The 16,182-nt window shown below is 41.4% G+C and overlaps 1 pseudogene; it reads left to right on the top strand.

The window, feature by feature from the left end:
• The first annotated feature begins 11,487 nt into the window (after positions 1-11,487).
• On the top strand, positions 11,488-14,452 carry LOC136488516 (receptor-like protein EIX2; annotated as a pseudogene).
• Positions 14,453-16,182: the final 1,730 nt, after the last annotated feature.

Raw genomic sequence — 16,182 nt, 5'->3', positions numbered from 1 at the left:
CTCGCCTGATCTTATACCACGATACACGACATACCGGGCATGCATCCAAATTCTCAGTCTTTGCCGCGGTAGAGGATGCAGCCATTAGGACATGCATGTATCTTCTGGATTTCTAATCCCAGAGGGTAGACAACCTATTTTGCTGCGTATGCAGTGGCAGGCAATTTGTTTGCTTTCAGAAGCATCTTCTTTGCAATAGTCGGTAACCCCCTAAATCCCTTGTCGGATACACCATTCTTTGCCTTCCATTGCAGCAATTCTAGTGTGGCACCCAACTTTTTTTTGCCCCTCTTTGGCAGTCAGGTATAGCAATTTCTTGTGATCCTCTAGCATGCGCTCGAACTTAATCTTCTCCTTATCACTTTTCGCGTTCTCTCTATGCTTCACGGATGGCCTGACCAAGATCATCATTGGGCTCATCTTTTGTCATTACCTCTTCTTCAGCAGCTACCTCTTCTTCAGCTTCCCCCATTGTAGTATCATCAAAGGCACTGTATTTAGCAAAACCACGAATAATCATGTTGTCATCATCCCCTTCTTCTTCTTCTTCTTCATATTCTTCCATTGTAACACCTCTTTCTTCATGCTTAGTCGAACAAATATAGTTTGGCATGAACCCCGACGTAAACATGTGTTCGTGAATTTTCCTTGAGCAAGAATAATCCTTCTCATTCTTACATAGAACACATGGGCAGCACATGAAACCATTCCACGTGTTTGCCTTGGCCATATTTAAGAAATCATGCACGCCCCTCATGAACTCTGTGGAGAGGCGGTCAGCATTGTACATCCATTGCCGGTTCATTTGCATTACGTACACCCTATAAAAAACTTGTAATAACCCATATTATGCAACATGCATGGTTATTAGTTAATTAAAAGATCCAAAATATCCATCAGTCAACATGATTAATTAATATCCAATACCGCACAACTTTTTCACGTACTCTCGAACATTAATTTATGAAAGCCTTGATACAATGTAGACAATCCCAAATAGCACTAAACAAACTAAACCTACAATGCACTTCAGCAGAATAAGGATTTCGTGACCAATTTCAACTAAAATAGACAGATCATTCTTCTGTTGGTTCACTGCCTCATCATACACAAGTGCACTCTCATCAGCCGCATCAGTCTCTTTTGCAAGAGATTTTTGGACGTGCTCAACATACTCTTCCTCCCAGTACCAATTATCACATGATCCAGTGCCATCCCACTGAAATTACAACAACAAATCAAGAACTTTAATCAAAATCATCATGAAAAATGGCTACAAACCATAGCAAAACATGACAAAAAAATTACTCACTTCACGATCCGGACACTTGTAGAAGATGCGCCCTTGGTTGGGACCCTTCTTCTTCACCCCGTACTCCCTCATAATCTTCTGCCCACACTTGCCGCACGCAATGAGAGGGAGGTCCGGCCTTAGTCGCTTAAGGACCCCATGCGAGGCCGAGGACCCGGAAGCAGTCGCCATCAACGACTCTCTATACTCATTTTCATCAACTACTGTAAGTCTCTCATTTTGTGAACCATGAAATTAAATGAGCTATATACTAAAAAACCTTTTATTTCTCAATTTACTAAACCATGCATGAAATAAGGCAATGAAAGGTGCATACTAGTTTCGATGAGCTACTATAAGATTTCTTCATCTACATATGCAAACTATCAAGTGATTTTGAGCTCAAATGCCATATAACTCAAAAAAATCCACCAATATTCCCAATCTAGAAAACAATTTTTTTTCTATTTCTAGACCATGAAATGAGGCAATGAAAGGTGCATACTAGTTTTGATGAACTAGCATAAGCTTCCTTCATCTTCATATTCAAACTATCAAGTGATTTCGAGCTCAAATCGTATATAAATAAAAAAAAATCCACCATAATTCTCAATCTAAAAAACCACAAATTTCTCTATTTCTAGACCAAGAAATGAGCCATGCTAGTGATGAAACATGGGAGGATGAATTTGGTAACCTTTAGAACCGAAGAATGGATGAAGGAATGAAGTCCTCACTAATCCCGCAAGCATGAACTCCTTCCACGAGCAAGAACAGAGAGCAGGCAGAGAACTTGAAATGGCTCGGGCTACGGGAGGAAGAAGGAGAAAGTATATAGCCCGGGACATGTAGTACCGGTTTGTGGTATAAACTCGGACTACACGTAGTGTTCTAGTCCTGGTTGGAGCCACCAACCGGGATTAAAAGTTTAGTCATGACTGGTAGCTCCAACTGGGACTGGAGGGTGACCTTTAGTCTCGGTTTGAACCACGAACCGAGACTAAAGGCCCCCTCCTGCTCCCCTCCTGTAAAAGCTACGCCTCTAGCCATTGGGCAGGGGACTTTGGCCCCGGTTGGTTGCTCCAACCAGGACTAATTCTGTCTTTAGTTCCGGGCCCAAAAATAACCGGAACTAAAACCTAGAACCGAAAGTCTGTTCTCTACTAGTGATATATGAATAGCCCCGAATGACAATTTGAATAGGTGATCTTAAATACCCATTCAAACTAGAGGATTTTTGACGTTCTTTGGTCCCACCTCTGTTAATGACTGGGGAGAGATAAAACTCCAGCAATGGTCGTTTGTGGAAGTGGCCGCTTGGATCTCCTAATAAGAAGCTAGTTTGAGTAGAACAGGATTCGTTTGGAATTTCAGAAAACCAGTTTGTGCCTGGTATATACCCTGGGTGCAGAGTGACGGATAGATTTGCTGGATGTTGACAATTAAGATACCGTACTTAGGCCGGTTCTATTTGGAAAATCACAAGACTTGTTTTTGTTAATGTAAGGCTCACCTTTTTAGGGTTTGAAGAACTTGTTTTAGATAATCCCAAATTGGTTAGGGTATGTAAACATCGTGTTGCTGGTTTTCGAGCGAAAGCTTATATTCTAGAGAATCTTACTACCTTTTTTTTGGGTCAATAAAACATGGGATCCAAAGAGTCATCAGACGGAAGAGAATAAGGACGTACGGTGAGTCCCCTTCGCCCACAAGTCAGCCCAGGGCACGCGGCGTGTCACTGTGCCTGTTCGGGCCGGCCCAGTCCAGCGCAGATCACGAAAAGAGAGTAGTGTTTGTGTCTCCGGTGTCCAGTCGGAGCCGAAGCCGCCGCCCCGTTCTTGTCCGGAGCAACGGTCCAACTGGTTCCCCTGCCACCAGTGGGTTGACGCAAGTAGCACTTATAACAAGCAGGCCGGCCCACGTACACGTACACTCGTCCAGGCCTTCTGGTTCTAGTATATTGTTTCCACAAACAGCGCGCCAATTAGGAAAAAATCCACATTATCTCTCTTAATTTTCGTGAAAGTCCGTTTTTCCTCTCTAAACTCCAAAACTGGGCAAAATATCTCCCTCAACTTTTAAAACCGTTCATCTTACCTCCCTGGCCCTGTTATAAGCAATTTTGAATGCAGTTTTGTCTTTTTCTTTTTTTTATTTATGTCGGCCAAATCTTTGAAAAATCATAGTCAATCACAGAAAAATCATAAAATAGAAAATCCAATTTTGTTGAACTCCACATGAGTAGATCTACACAGTGAACATATAATATGGTATTCTTTAGTATAAAGTTTTTGTTGTGGCTTTAGATCTATGCTTTTCTATAATTAATTGGAATAATTCATAGCTGCAGTTGCTGGTCCAATTGTAATGAAATTTGTATGGTGGGATAATTATTGTATGATTGAATTATAGTAAAAATTTCATACTTATTGGATCATGTATAGCTTAGTTATAGATTTATTTCTCCTTAGGACGAGATTTTAAAAATAGGGGACGAGATTCATCTTAATAGGGTACAATTGTAACACCCTAAAAATTTTAATTTTTAAAATAGGTTTAAAATGATTAATTTATGAATTTTTGTGCTCATAAAAATATAGGAAAATAAAATTTTTCATTAAAATAAAATTTATCATAGGAATTTAGCAACATTTTTGTGCATTCATGCTGATGCATACTTATTATTGTAAAGAGTGGTTTTGTCCAAAATTTAAAATAATTTCAAATACTTTTGAAATTTGGATTTAAAAAAAGAAGAAGAAAGAATTCCTCATCGCCTCCCCTTTCGGCCCAGCATGCGCCGTAACGGCCCAGCTGCCCGCGCCGTGCTGTTTCCCGCTCTTCCGCTTTGACCTGGCCTGCTCTCCCGCCATAGTTTACTCCCTCTCCCGCGTGGGCCTGCAGCGCCCCGGCCCAGCAGCGAAGCCTGTGTTTTCCTCCTCCCTCTGTCTCGCTAACAGACCGGCCCCTCTTGTTAGCTGTCTCCCTCCTCTAGCTCATGCCCACGTCGAACTCCGTCGCTGAGTCCGTGTCCACCATCGCCATGTCTTGTCCTTGCCGTGCCTCCCAAGTCTTCCCGGCCATAAATACCGGGCACCCGCATCGTGCTGCCCCCACCAAGCCTTGGAGCAAGCCGCCAAGTAGCCGTAGCCCTAGCGTGCCGTTTAGATCTCGTCGAGAAGGAGATCGCTGCCGTCGTGCTTGCCTAGCCGTTCCGTTGCCACTGTAAGCCGATCCCAAGCTTTGCGTCGAGTTTGTGAAGTCGCCCCTTGCCCCTTCTCTCTTCCTTTCTCGCTCTGGTTTGCTCACCCCACGCTGCCGTTGTTCATAGGAGCTCGCCGTCCGCCCTGCTGCACCGCATGCCGCCTCCGTCCACTCCACGTCGCTAAGCCCTACCTAGGTGAGTTCGCTGTCACCCGCGCTTTCCTCCCGTGCTTTCCCCATCGAGTTTTGCACACAGAACCGCCCTTTCATCGATAACCGGTGAGCTTCTCGCCGTCAACCATGGCGCTGCCGCTGTCTGGAAGCAACACACCGATGACTCCATCCTTCCCTTCTTCTTTGGGCGTCGAACACAAGATCAGCGACCCAGATCGGGTCAATACTGGTCAGCGTGTAAATTTTGCTAAAGAGTCCCTGTAGTTTTGCGTAATTAACCCGCCGTCCAGCGTAGGTCAAATTAATTCAATCAATGCCCCTAGTTTTTATATTTTGACCCCTGTGTTTTCTCAAAAATGAGCCTCGGTCCACAGGACTGTTTTAATTTGGTTTTTAATTATTTTTAATACAAAACTGATTTCAAAATATTTATAAAATTGACACTATCTTCATTAGGCCATATCTTCTCCGTTTTAACTCCGATTTGACCCGTTCAAGTTGCGTTAGGTTCGTAACGACATAATCTATGCATTGGTATCAATGTTTTCCATGTCAAAAGCTCTGGAATTTTATGGTTTAATGCCTAACTGAAATAATGATTATGCAATTGAATTTTTCTAATTTAAAGTAACTTAGGCTTTTCACCTTGGTCAATTAGGTGATTAGTTTTACCTTGTTTTTCTAAATCAAGTATAATTTGATTTAACTCAATTAAGGTATTTCTCTGAAGTATCTTATACATGTTTTATATAGCTAAAATAGATAAAGTCTATAGTTTCTTTTCGAAGCAAATTTATCGGTAGATGTATCTTTTTCACCGTAGCTCCGATTAGAGTGCTCTTCGTGTCTATGTGTTCGTAGCGAGATGTAGATTCATTTTACAAACTTTTCATCTTGATTTTATGTTTAGTGTACTACTCTAATTTAGTTCTATTGTTTGCTTTGTGTATGATTGCATGGATGCTTGTGTGATGCTTTATGATCATGTCCAGTCGGTGAGTTTTACGTGTTGATCAAGAAGAAGTTCCATTGAAGGCTTGGACTAGAAGAAGGATCAAAGTTTAAGGCAAGTATAGCATGGGATCTTCCTTGTTGTCCTATACACTTTTAATCATTTAATTCATACTGCATGTGTCTACCTTGGCAACCATACCGTAGTAATTTTCCTAGCTATTTGATATCCTGGATTCCTTGATACCAATGGGGTATTGCTTTGGGTAGTGTGACGCTAGTGCTCAACTACAACCATGATCTTATAACTTGACTAATGGAATATGCAATAAACACTCAAAGATGTTTTTTAGCAACATGGAACCAGGGGGCTAGAGCATTGGGCTGTTTTTATGGTGCTCTAGATTTCTCTCCCTAAGGACTTATCTACAAGTGATTATCTAGGACTTACAGTACAACTGTGAGGGCTACATGGCTCTAGCTTTAGCTCAGTATGAGGACCTTTTCTATCTTATAAGTGATTACCTTTATTGACGTAAGAATGGCTTGCCGAATCGGGTATAGTGCGGCCTCTGTCCCCTTGTGTATAGGCTACATGTCATTGTGCCATCGGAAAGATGGCTCTACATCTGTTTACCGAGTGAATCTAGCGGGCCTAACTTGTTAGACAAACCTTTGAAAGGCTTCATGTGAACCCTGCCGACCTTCCTTAGTAGTGGGTTAAGAGGCTCGTGACCTCGGGTGAAAGGGTAAATCATGGCTCACAGTGAAAGTGTACAACCTCCATAGAGTGTAAAACTGGTATATCAGCCGTGCTCACGGTCACGAGCGGTCTTGGAACCCTTACGGAATAGATGATGAACATTGATGATACTGATGATAAAGTTGCTCACTAATGATTACTGTTTATGCTATTCATTATTCATGTTTACCTGATCATGTGTTTATATGGGCTTGTGATAAACTTGTTGCTACTCCTATGCTAAAATTATGACAATTAAAAGCTAATCGCAGCTAAACCAGTGTTAGCCTTTTGAGCCTCATAAACCCCATGTTATATTTGTTGAGTACGACATGTACTTACGGTTGCTTTATTTTTTTCAATTATTTGGATAAAAATCCCGGATGGATACCAGATTGCTAGAGTTTGAAGGAGTTAGGCTTGTGATCAACCAGACAGTTGTCCCTGTGGAAGTGGAGTCTTCACCTGAAGATCGGAGTTGTCTTTTCGCTGTCTATACTATGAGGTTGTATTCTTTATACAAATACGCTATGTAATAAGCACTGTCTTATGATATTACTCTTATTTGTAGCTATATGTGAGATTTGACTTCCTGGACTCACATATGGTGTGTATCTGGTTTTATTCTTAAAACCGGGTGCTACACTTGAGCACTGGCTAGCGAAAATGGCTTCATGGTACAAGTAGGGCCCATGCATGGAGTGCCCAGGAACGGGCCTAGGGGGCGAAGTGATTTGAGGGCCTCTATTGGGGATGTGTTTTTTTTCTGAGTTCTCAAATTTTTGCATAGTAACATTATTTACATATAAATCATTTATAATATGTTATCATTAGTTACGATATAATAAATATGAGTGAAATGTAGAGGAAGATCGAAAAATATGATGATTTGGTTGGAGTTCGCCGAGGAATAGGTGGTGAATTTCGTACCTGCAACTTTGGAACAAGACACCATAGTATTATTTGTCAACAAAGCTCTATATTCTTCAAACATGGCGTTGTACCCGTTTGGATCTTTTAGAGTTGCCGTATAAGGTGGGAATAGCCGAGTATAGGAGCTGCTTTTTTCCTGACCTCGTGCAGATTGCCAAACTTATAAGTGATGCAAGTGTCACAACTCTTATAAGTAAAACTTTCTTCAGCTTCTCCCCCTTACACCGACTTGGGAACACGTACAAGATCTCTGTTGTCTCCCCAATGCAAATAAGTGGGGCTTAATTATTCTGAACATCTTCAGCCAATGTACATGGCACTTCATGCTACGAGCCTACCCCATGGTCATCACCATCATGGACAATATGATGCATGACATCTGACTCCACTGTCAGGATTGACTGACTGTGAGAGAGAGAGAGAGAGAGAGAGAGAGAGAGAGAGAGAGAGAGAGAGAGAGAGAGAGAGTCTAAAGGTTTAAAGTTGATTTAGCGTAGTGCTAATAAAAAATACTAGGTCTAGGGCCAAATAATAAAGATAGATGACTGCAGAATCACTGCTGACTGCTACATCCTTGACCACTGGCCGACCCGTTACAGTTTAGACAATATGGTTTTGCTCAAATTCGCATCATTACGAATAGCGGATTCACACGCAGCTTGTTAGCAAACCTGAAATCCCTCTGCTATATATGCAATTGAAGAACAAATCCACGCGCTCGAGCCAATAGGAGGTGTGAGCGCGCGGAGTCGTGGCAGCGGCGGACGCGGACTCGACGACGGAGTCCGACACGGGTACGATTCAAGGTTGTTGAATATGACGCTGATATGTTGGGCCCACTGGTCAGCGAGACCAAGCGGAGAGTGGACGGCACATTGCTGGGCCGCGGAGAGAAGGACGGCGCGGACTCGTGGTTGCTGGGCCGGCCCAAGGGAAGGAAAGGAATAAATAAAAATTTTCTTTTCTATTTTCTTAAACTCATTTTCAAACCCAATTTCAATTTAAATTCAAATTCTTTTAAAATTTGATCAACCCCAAGCATCATAAAAATAAATACGCAGCAACATGTATGCACCAACATGTTTCTAAACCTTATAATAAATTTTAATTTCATGAAAATTTTTATTTCCTATGTTTTAATGAGCACAAAAATCCAAATTTAAATCTTTTTAACCCTATTTCAAAAAGAGCAATTTTTAGAGTGTCACGTGACAGCAGATTCAGAGAAGGATTAAGCCTCCGTGAATTCGTTGTTCTAGCCCTCCGTAACAGAACAATGGACGCTGTTGACACACGCCTGTCAGTGGAACTTGAGAATGAGCTGCATACCACCGGTGACTCTTCATCATACAAGAGGAAGACGGACTGTATTGCTTCACTTCTGAGTATTGGAGTGTCCTGCGCCAGGAATTGCCTTCAAGCAGAATGTTGACAGAAGGTATCATCAAAGAGCTGCTTGCTGTAAAAAATTCTCTCCAGAGAGAACACGGAGCCTGACAGGTGCGCCTTGTGCCAATGTTGCATCGTTTTCGTGTGCAGATGATATTTTCGTAGCTATTACTGTTTTCCTTTTCAAGTGTCGGAATCCGATTTTGTAGCAGTATTTTCCACAAGAAGAACGTGCAACAGTTACTTTTTTGTATTGCTTCCTGTATCATCACAGCTGAGTTTGTAAACCTGGAACTCTGGACTACATATGAGGCTACATCACTGTATAGAGGATTCGTAATAATGCTAGTTTTTTTAATATAATGGCAAAGTTCCAGTTTTACATTTCTTCACAGAAAAAGCAAAAGCATCAGGCATCACAAAATGTCTGTCTTTATTAATCATGGTGTTTATCTTCTTTTTTCTTTCAAGTACGACTTTGACAACGATGGATATGGGAGGGGCACGTCTTATGCTCGAGTTGCTTGTGGAGTTGGAGTCTCTGCCCCGCTGATGCTGTTCTCTGTATGTGATGCAGATGCAGCTTGTGGTCATGTGCATCATATAAGCCGTACTTTTTCAACCAACGAACAATATTTTTCTCTCACAACAAATCAACCAACAGTGCTTTCAGCCATGGCTTATCAGCCAAGCGAACAGGGCATATCGGTGGCTCGGTGCCATCCTTCATCCTTGGCTAGCCCTGCCTCCCGTGTCGTGTCGAATGGGTACACCATGTTCTGCTCTCCACCATCGACGAGGTCGAGACTCAGGCATGTAGAGCGGTGGCACCAGCAAGAGGGAAGTGCTCCACAGGTAGGTGCGTCCCAGCATGGAAAGGTTTGGTGCGACCCTCGGCGGGGAGGGGCTCAACAATGCGGTCGCACTTGGCGCGGTGGGGTGCCGCGGCATGGAGGTGCTCCGGGGTGGGGTTGCACTCAGCGCGAAAGGGTGAACCTTGAGCACTGGCTAGCGAAAACGGCTTCATGGTACAAGTAGGGGCCACGCATGGAGTGCCCAGGAACAGGCCCAGGGGGCGAAGTGATTTGAGGGCCTCTATTGGGGATGTGTTTTTTTTTCTGAGTTCTTAAATTTTTGCATAGTAACATTATTTACATCGAAATCATTTATAATATGTTATCATTAGTTACGATATAATAAATATGAGTGAAATGTAGGGAAAGATCGAAAAATATGATGATTCGGTTGGAGTTCGCCGAGGAATAGGTGGTGAAATTCGTACCTGCAACTTTGGAAAAAGACACCATGTATTATTTGTCAACAAAGCTCTATATTCTTCAAACATGGCGTTGTACCCGTTTGGATCTTTTAGAGTTGCCGTATAAGGTGGGAATAGCCGAGTATAGGAGCTGCTTTTTTCCCGACCTCGTGCAGATGGCCAAACTTATAAGTGATGCAAGTGTCACAACTCTTATAAGTAAAACTTTCTTCAGCTTCTCCCCCTTACACCGACTTGGGAACACGTACAAGATCTCTGTTGTCTCCCCAATGCAAATAAGTGGGGCTTAATTATTCTGAACATCTTCAGCCAATGTACATGGCACTTCATGCTACGAGCCTACCCCATGGTCACCACCACCATGGACAATATGATGCATGACATCTGACTCCACTGTCAGGATTGACTGACTGAGAGAGAGAGAGAGAGAGAGTCTAAAGGTTTAAAGTTGATTTAGCGTAGTGCTAACAAAAAATACTAGGTCTAGGGCCAAATAATAAAGATGGATGACTGCAGAATCACTGCTGACTGCTACATCCTTGACCCACTGGCCGACCCGTTACAGTTTAGCCAATATGATTTTGCTCAAATTCGCACTACGAATAGCGGATTCACACGCAGCTTGTTAGCAAACTTGAAATCCCTCTGCTATATATGCAACCAGGGGCGCATCCAGGGGGGGCTGCCCGGGCTGCAGCCCCCCCTCGGGAGCCTTAAATCACATGTAAAATACTGTTCATTAGCCTCTAAATCACCATTATTTTCTTAACTCTAGCCTTAATCTTCATTATTTAGCCCCCCGGGGAGCTTATCCTGGATCCGCCCTTAAAGAACAAATCCACGCGCTCGAGCCAGACAGCCAGTACAGGCAAATAGCTAGGGCCCGTTTGGCACGGCTCTGGCTCGTGAAAAAATAGCTCTGGCTCTGGCTCCTATGGAAAAGCAGCTTTTTCTGGCTCTGTCTTATTTTGTACGAAAACGTTTGGCAAAACGGCTTCTCCTAGCTTTTTAGAATGTATAGAAGATGTCAATTGTCCATTGTGCCCTTGCATATGTATAGTTCATTGTGCCCTTGCATATGTATAGTGGTTGCATATATGAGTTTTATGTGTGATTGTAGTTGATAATATAATTTATATATGAGGAATGAAATTAGTAGATATACCTTTTTTCTTCATGTTTTCCCTGATTCTTTCTTTTTTTTCCTTTTTCTTCTTCTTTTATCTTTCCTTCTATTTATTTCTTCCTAATTTATATATGAGCAAGCGATGGCAAGTTTCTTGTAATTTTGGTGAATAGTCAAGGGCACATGCGACTTTTTACTGTTTGGGATAGAGATGAGCCGGGAGAAGCCACTTTCTCTGGCTCATGGTTTGCAGTGTAAGTCGAAGAGTGGCTCATGGGTGGCTTTTGGCCTGAAGCCATTTTGAATCGGAGCGTTTGGTAGGGCTTGAGCAAAAGCTGCTCAAGAAGCTGCTCAATGAGCCCTGCCAAAGGCCCCCCTAGAGCTAGCTACTGTTCACCATGCCTTGCTCAGCCGCCAAGTACTTGCTCCTCATCGCAGCCGCCGCCTGCAGCATCTTCCTCGTTACGGCCCGAGCACTGCAGCAGCTCCAGCCATGCGCCAGCTGCTGTTTACCGCACGAGAGGGATGCCCGGCCTGCTGATGTTTAAGCATGGCATCAGAAGGGATCCGGTCGGCATCCTCGCATCATGGCAGCGAGATGGTCACGACGAGCTGGACTGCTGCCGGTGGAGAGGTGTTCGCTGCAGCAATCAGACCGGCCATGTTCTCAAGCTTGAACTCCCAAACGTACTGATAGAAGATGATGATGAGTACGGCTACGACTTCGTCAATGGTCTGGTCGGCGAGATAAGTAGCTCCTTCCTTTCCTTGCATTATCTGCAACATCTTGACCTAAGCATGAATAACCTCGAGGGGTCATCTGGTCGTATTCCGGAGTTCTTGGGCTCCATGAACAATCTAACGTATCTTAATCTCTCCGGCATACTATTTTCTGGCACTGTGCCTCCTCAACTTGGCAACCTGTCGAAGTTACAGTATCTGGACCTTTCAAATTCTCTAGATGCATACTCAACAGACATGTCGTGGCTAACACGTTTACATTTCCTACAATACCTTGACCTCAGCTGGGTAAACCTCAGCACCGTTTCTGATTGGCCTCGGATCTTGAACAGGATTCCTTCTTCTCTGAAGGCCATTCACCTTTCTTATTGCTCACTCACAAGCGTAAACCAATCGCTCCCACACCTTAACTTCACGAATCTCGAGCTGCTCGATCTCCACAACAATTACTTTGAGCATCCAATTCGATCCAGTTGGTTTTGGAACATAACAAGCCTCAAGTACCTCAACCTTGCAGGATGTGGCCTTTACGGTCAATTTCCTATTGCACTAGAAGGCATGACATCGCTGCAAGTTCTTGATTTTTCAAGTAACAGTGGCCCACGAAAGCGAATAATGACCGCGAACCTAAAGAATCTATGCAATTTGGAAATCCTAAACCTTGAGATGAGCCTCTTATATGGTGACATAACTGAGTTATTTGAGAACCTCCCACTTTGTCCGTCCAACAGATTGAAGGAGTTGCAGTTGGCACAAAATAACCTCACTGGAATGCTACCAAATTCGATGGGGCAATTAACCGCCTTGGTTACTCTTGATCTCCATGGCAACAATATTAGTGGACCTCTGCCGACATTTATAGGTCATTTTACTACTTTAAGAACCCTTGACCTATACGGCAATCAGTTGGATGGTGTGATCACAGAGGAGCACTTCAACAGTGCAAAGAGTTTGCAGTTCATAGACATGTCCTATAATTCCTTGAATATTAAGATCAGTGCAGAATGGAAACCTCCATTTAGACTATCTACAGGAATATTTGCACATTGCCAAATAGGCCCTTTGTTTCCTTCCTGGTTGCAGTGGCAAGTGGATATTGTATATCTTGATATCTCAAGCACAGGTATAGCAGACACACTCCCACAGTGGTTCTCTAATACCTTTTCAAATCTCAAAGAATTGGACGTCTCAAACAATCAACTCAGTGGGAGTCTTCCGAGAAATATGGACAATATGTCGTCACTGGACTTTTTGGATCTCAGTTCTAACCGATTAACCGGTCAAATACCACCATTGCCCAAAAACCTAACCTACTTGAACATCTCCGTGAACTCCTTTTCAGGACATCTGCCCACCAAACTTCCAAACCTAAATGTGTTTTCGCTATTCTCCAATCGCATTACTGGTCGCATTCCTAGATGCATTTGCGAATGGGAGGAGTTGCAGGTAATCAGCCTGATCGTTTGGCTGCGGCTTGTCGTAAACGATCGTAAATTTTCAGCCGGAACAGTATTTCTCTCTCACACAAACCAGCCAGCAGTACTTCTTCACGAACCAGCAATGATACGAATCAGCCAACCGAACGGGCTGAATAGACATGGCCAACAACCTTTTCGAGGGAGAATTTCCAGAGTGCTTTGGAAATAGAGAGTCTCTTATAGCTATGAATTTGCATAACAACAGATTTTCTGGAAACTTCCCGTCATTTGTGCAAAACTGCACAGGATTGGAAATCCTAGATTTGGCGCGCAATAATTTCTATGGAAGGTTGCCTATATGGATAGGAAACTTAAAGAGTTTGAGTTTTTTACGGCTAAGTCACAATTCGTTCTCAGGGAACATTCAGAACGAAATGATAAATCTTGAGTGCCTTCAATATGTTGATATAGCACATAATGGAATATCTGGTTATTTCCCAAGACAACTGTTAAATTTGACAGCAATGAGACATAAAAATCCAACACTTCCTCGCATTTGTGGTTATGCGCAAGATGCAGACATTTATCCTAGTGTTATTTTGTCTACAAAGGGACAAGACCTCAACTATGGTTCAATTTTAAGGATTTTTCAAACAAATATGACGAGCATTGACTTATCTTCAAATTATTTATCTGGTGAAATACCAGAAGAAATAACAACTTTGGAAGCATTGGTGAATTTAAATCTCTCTCGGAACTACTTCAGCAGAAATATTCCAAACAGCATTGGGGCTATGCAATCATTGGAATCTCTTGATCTCTCAAGAAACAAGCTTTCAGGTGAAATACCAGCAAGTCTATCAGTAGAGGAAGAATACCATCAGGATCACAGCTCGACACCCTATATTCTGGAAATCCATCAATGTATACCGGCAACATAGGCCTCTGTGGGCCTCCTCTTCAAAAGAATTGTTTAGGGAATGACACATCAAAGCAAGGCCACATGCGAATAAACGGAAGTCATGGGCAATATTTCTTTTATCTTGGAGTTGAGTGTGGCTTCATAGTGGGTATCTGGGTTGTCTTTTGTGCCCTGTTATTCAAGAAGGGCTGGAGAATTGCTTACTTCCGCCTGGTCGACAACGTCCCTAACAAAGTGTTTATTTGTAGTGGTAGATGTTTATTTGGCAACGCTTGCCAGTGAGACACTATCAAATTGATTGCCAGAAGCAACCATTTTGTGCATATATGTATCTTGTAGCATGCAGAAATAAACAACTATGGGATAACATACTTCGATTGAAACCAGGGCATGCTTGAATAATAAGGAGGTGGAGGGGATATGCATTTTAGCTACCAGCTTCTCCTGTATTTGATTTTTGTTTTTTAGATTATGTAATAAATAATTTTAGTCTATAATATGCCTTGGAATAAACTCTAGCTTGTCGTTTCCTATCCATATGCTACTCTGCTTTGTCCTAAAATATAAGGGTATCAAAGCATTCAAAATTTGTCTCAAATTATGAAGTACTAGTCCATCAACCAGCACGGGCTAGAATGTTAGGAGATATAAGTATTAGTTACCGTTTAATACGTGTGACTAATAAAGAATTAAATAGATTAAATTATATGTTTTCTCTTTGTTTATTTTCTAACACAATATACATAATACATATTCTATAGTATATATATATATATATATATATATATATATATATATATAGTTATTTTAAACTTATTAATTACTATTTTTCAACGGACTAATCTATATGTTTTTCATATATATTCATACTTTTCCTTTGTATGGCACCTCTATATATTTTTAATATGAAATTAGCTTGAAACCTTACCATTAATTAAGATAACTCTTGTTGCATCACGTATATTATGAAGTCGTGAGTCTAAATTTTGTTTTCTCAAATTTTATTACTTCTACAGATTTTTTCCCTTCTCAAGTTAAGTTGAAAATCGTGTGCTTATTATATCTTACAATAACTCTCTTTTTCAATTTTTTTAAAATAAGGATTTCAGGTTGTAGAGTATGTTCTTAAATATTGTACAATATTACAATAACATAAGTCATCATTTGAAACATGCACCATGTTGCCTAAGATAAGTCATAAAGCTTGAAGTGAGATCTCGGAGGGGGTTATAATGCTAACCTCAAAAGAATTTTAATACTTAAGTCTAATAATGATTGACTTTTTACTCTAAAGTATTCTTAAAGGGCCAGAAAAATATGATTGAATTTTACTATGAAGAAACTATAGGGTTACTTTATGTATTTTTTATAATGGCAGAGGTGAGTATTTTTTTTAAAATTGCAATAGATCCAATGGCTATTATCGGCGATGATCATTAGAGTTTACGAAATTAAAGGCTAGATGTTTTTAGTCAATGTGAGAATTTCTACGATTTATTTTTTCCTAGCATGTATGGTGAGAATTAATGTGATGCCTCCGTTCGGGTCTGTAATTAGTAATAGTAAGAAGGAGAACTCGACTGGTCCATATTATTTTCTTATAAAATTAATCTACTATGTTATGGCTAGTAGTGGACACTTGGTTAGCATATCAGATTTTATAAACTACCACTTTAATTTATTCAGTAAATGAAGTGCCAACTAGAAATGATGTTGTATTGTGTGTGGTTTCCCCCTATATATACAAATGAATAGAATATAAACCTATGTGTATTTGTGTAACATGCCCAAGTGGGGAGTATTTGCCTTAGATCATCAGCTGCACATTAGTGATGAATTTGTCTTTGTTAGCAGATTAGCCGTAGGTCAACCGGCCAGACACTTTTTGTACACAAATTATACTCCCTCGTTATAGATACATGAATTTTATTATATACCTAAACATAATGTATATTTAGGTGTATAGTGAAAACTATGTACCAAAAAAGATAGGACTTACAATTTGGAATGAA

Source organism: Miscanthus floridulus, chromosome 10 (assembly GCF_019320115.1).
Source record: "Miscanthus floridulus cultivar M001 chromosome 10, ASM1932011v1, whole genome shotgun sequence".
NCBI lineage: Eukaryota > Viridiplantae > Streptophyta > Magnoliopsida > Poales > Poaceae > Miscanthus > Miscanthus floridulus.
The sequence above is the reverse complement of the archived record's forward strand: the minus strand, read 5'-3'. Positions and strand labels throughout refer to the sequence as shown.